Consider the following 4,816-nt stretch of genomic DNA (forward strand, 5'->3'; position numbering starts at 1 on the left):
GTGGTGTTATCTTTCTATATCACACTCTTCCTTTTGGCTACCCCTTTTTATTTGTTTACAGGTACTCTGCTATATCTTTTCCAGTGGGTAGACTGCTTTGTGACTCGAGTTGTGTAAGCTGAGCTCAATGCCATCAAGGAGTTTCCTTGATTATACTTGAGTGTGCCTCTACAGTCAATCAATACTGTTAATTATGTTACTTCTTAGGGAAATAATTGCTTGTTACTTGAAATACTAAAAGTAACAGAAAAACAAAGCAGCAACTAGACTCTATTGACATTAACAGAATCTATTTAGAAAAGTAACAGTTCAAATACCTTAAAAAGCAACTACCTGTAATATCCAATGCTCATTTACAAGAATAGTCTATGTCCTGTCCTGGTCAAATTTAAATCCAGTCTGACTCTAAATTCCTCACAGTATAAGCAGTAGGATAAATGGTGTAACTCTAAACATCAAACAATTAGTCTGCGCAAGTCTGTTGCCTTATATCTTTCGACTAATGTAGCGGGTTGATACGTGTGCCTTTCTTATCTTACTTCTGATACTGGTACTGATGATAAACCCGAACAGAAAATGAGGTTTTTTACCTGTAACTTTTTTATTTCTGCCAATTGTAATCAGTGGTCGGTATCAAAATAAAGCTTAACATTTGCCGAAAACTTTACATAATCAAATTTATATTTAGTAAGCAAACTCGTACAAAGCGAGGTCCTGAAAGGGGTATGTAAAATGGGGACTGTATGAATGTTGACTGATGATAAATTCGAACACTTTGACATTTACAAAATTTTCCTCATAGTATACTATAGACTTTCCCCAAAAAGTTGCAACAGTCATTCCTGATCAAGTAATGAAAAGTTACAAAATGTCAGGCCTTCATGTTTCGACAGTGAGCATGGGCAAAAAAACACCCTCTTCCCCAGTAGTTTTGGACAAATAATTTTTATACAAATAAATGTAAGTCATTTATTTATACAGAATATTTACCAATTTTGTTTTTGTTTACACCAGTTGGTGTTGTAAGTGGAAACTATTAGATGGTGTGTTCAATTTTATAAATAACCGATTGCAATTGAATATTTCCAAGGTGGTCGACTTTATCATCTGTCCGGGTTTATCATCAGTACCAGTATATCTACTGATGCTTTTGACAACAATAAATGGTGCGATTACATTATGTCATAAAGTCTACAAGTCATTATTCATTAGCTGTTTGGAAACAGTAGTAATATAAAAGAAAAGTTCGTTTGTCCCATCTGACTGTCTGTCTTATTGTCTTAAGAATCAACAGGAGTTTATTATATACATTTTTATTCTCAGCACTATTGATAACTCACGTTTTGTATTATTCTGTATATGGTTGAGATTGAACAACAGACCAGCTACTGTTGGTGCAAATTTCTATTGTCTTTATTAACTCTTCTAGTAACAAAAGTGACCTGTCATAAAAATTCCAGCCTGAAAAGACGACTAAACGCCAAGATCAAAATATCGGTTTGACCCAAGCGTTGAAAATCATGGAAGGTCAAAATTGATTAAAAAGCAAAATGTATGTGCAGCAAAAGGCATTCGGACAAGTTTCCGTCGTACAAAAAAGCTCTTCATAAAAGGATTTTAATTTGTTTTATTGTTTGCGCATTTGTACATAAAACGATGGTAAAAATTTCACACGCAGGCAGTATTTTACATGAAATAAAACAGTTTCCACGTTCATATTCTTTTGATTTTGAGTTCCTGAGTTTTAATGTGATGCTATTTCGTGAACTTCGATTATATGAGGGCTTATTATATAGCTGACTTGCATTTCTCTGCTTGAATATTCAGTCCCCCTTTTTCTAACAGATATCTGAAGTAACTCTATAGATGTCTTGCCCTTGATTTAATTAAATGCTAAGAAGTATAACAATATGTGAATGAATATTTTATATGAAACAAAAACAATTTCTTTTTTTTTTGGTATCTGACCTTTTAATATGTACGCTAGATGGAGAGAGTGTGTTTTTATACTTGAATGCGTTTCAATTTCATATGAGCTTACTTTCAAATGAAAACAGACAAGAACAATTGTTATAACTAGTGTGATTAAAACAATCCTGCCCATTATCAAACATGTCAATGATCGTATGTGATGATGTATTCTAAAAATTGTGCAAAAAGTGTGATCTCTCACTTGGTAGACAGTTAAAATATATCAAATTTCAATAATTCCTGAGTAGTAATTCTGGTGCAATTTTAGCAGTTTTGCACGATATTAAATTTGTCTAGGAATATATCATATGATGATGAAAAGTGACAAAAATATTTTCTCTAAAGTGTTAAAAATGTGTGTCATGTTTTGACAATAACTAAACACGACATAGATCTGTTCTTTTATACAAGTTTCATAAAGGTTGTCCCTTTTGTTATCTTTGTTTCGTTTCCGTCTGTGTTCTCTATCTATTGTCATGTCTTTTCATTAGTCTGTAATTATTTCATCTACAATCCTATTTTTCAGCTGGTTCTTGGTGTTTTTTTCTGGTATGTTTTATATGAGTGCATGCTTCTGCGGCTAGGCAGCCCCCTGTGCAAAGCGACGGGGTGAAGGAAAAAATACTATTGACAAATACTTAATTTTTACATTAAGATGTAATACAAAATTTCAATTTTGGTATTTGTACCAGAGGTTCAGAATACCACTCGGACTGTACAGACATGGTATTGAGCAATACTTACGTTTGACTTTTAGTTGCAATCATTTGGAAATGAAGATATATCCGTTTAGGCTGTGACATAAGCATAATGTTATTTCAAATCTTTTTTTAATAGTGTAACATGGAAACTGATTGATGCACATGGATCCAACTTGTTGTGAGTATGAAATTAACAGTTTTGTGTAAAAATATATTCATAAGTTGTTGCAAAATCGATGTCTTTTTTATTTTTAAATACAAGATTTGATGAAAACTCCTTGAAAATGATACTAATCTAGATTCAATGCTATTTTAACCAAAATCAAACGTGTTTTAAAGAATTATTTTGTTTTTGTTTCTTTATGAATAATTTGTCTCAACACCATGATTAAGAAACATTTTATGTCGCAGTACTTTGCACTTTTGTACAAGCAGAATAGATATATTCTCTATACTTGTACACATCTAAGAAGAAGTTTCTTACGCTTTGAATAAGATACAGAAAAGCTAAATATTATAGAATGTTACTAGAAAACGTACATACAACAGACATGGTAAAATTTAAGATCAAAGATATATACTTTCATATTCATTTTCTTAAAAAAAGAAACATTTTAGTAACTAAATTAGAATTATAGAACTCCAAAACATACTTTCTTATAATTCAGATAAAAAGAACTAAAGTGCAAGTGAAATAGATCATTTTAACTACAAACCAACTATATGAAATCAAAACTGAATGAGAAACACATATCTAAAGAATATATATCATAATAAGGCGAGCACAGGACAATGTGGAGTGGAATGAAGCATACAAAGATTTCAGAAAAATACCCGTCTGCAGTTATCACATACTTTTCAAAGAAAGCACATTGTCGTGGAATTATTAAAATTAAATTATTTTAACAAGAGTGCAGTCTGAGAATGAGCTTTATTCCAAGTCGATGTCGTTTTAGGTAGAATGACAGATAAATCAGTACTTCCATTATATCCTCATCTTTCAATACACTGAACACAACTTCAAGTGGACAAGAAGAGCTATAAATCAGCTTGTATTCCATCTTTGAAATTCAGAAGTTCAATAATGCTTTTTATTTTATATTCTTATGGACGCATTACTAAGGTATAAGTGAAAAACATATTTGCTAATTTCCCATTGAAACACAAGGGACATACCACACCCTATATTTGACTTCTCTAGCACTTACACTAAATTTTGAAGGTTTATGCAAAGCCCAGCAAGAACTGTCCTTGAATCAATAAATCACAAAAGTATTATAAATTGCTAGGCAGGGTAAAACATTTTCTCATTTAGTGTGCATGTCGGAAGAAATAGTAAATTCTCTTCAGCTGTCCGATTTCAACTAAAGTAAACCAAGGAGAGAAAATAGGCGGACTCTCTAATTCCCCCCTTTACTTTTTTCATAGCTCTAAAGAATGACCATCCATACCCGCCGCAGGAGTCCGTCAAACACATTTCTGACACCATTAAAGTAAATTTGGGGTTGGACACTGTATCCACTTCGTTAAAGGGTTACCCAACAACAAGTCTGTATGAAGTGCAAACCTACTATCACTATACAGCTACTCTTTGCAGAAAAATTATCCGCATTCGCGTTGCCTCTGTAAACAGGAACAAAGAAGTTTCCTTTTTATGCAAACTGAAAACTAACACTTTACCCTTGCCACGACTTTAAATAAATCTAGTATTTGTTTCCGAATGGACACAAAGATTTTTTTCTTCAAATTGAATCTTTTTAATATGGCGGCCGTAATATAACTTGATCGACATATGGTATTATTCCACTGTTACGCTGTAAAGAAAGTTTTTAACATACGTTGTAATGGTTCAAATTTTACAGCTCTAGTTGATGACATATTAATCAAAAAGTAGATTTAAACGTGTTATTCGGCTGAAAGTGTTCGTGACAAATATTTGTTGGCACACTTCTTTTATGTGGGGCATTGGCATTTGATCACTTGTGCTATTTGGGCTACCAGAGAAGAACATTAAATCGAAAAGAAAAAATGAAAAGTGCCAGTAGATCAATTTGTAGATGACGCTAGAAACGAAATAGTCGCTGCATTTTTTAAAAAGATTTATCATTTTACAAAAACATCTGGTGCTAAAATAAACAAAGATA

The sequence above is a fragment of the Mercenaria mercenaria genome, unplaced genomic scaffold, assembly GCF_021730395.1.
Source record: "Mercenaria mercenaria strain notata unplaced genomic scaffold, MADL_Memer_1 contig_3893, whole genome shotgun sequence".
In the NCBI taxonomy this organism is placed as follows: domain Eukaryota; kingdom Metazoa; phylum Mollusca; class Bivalvia; order Venerida; family Veneridae; genus Mercenaria; species Mercenaria mercenaria.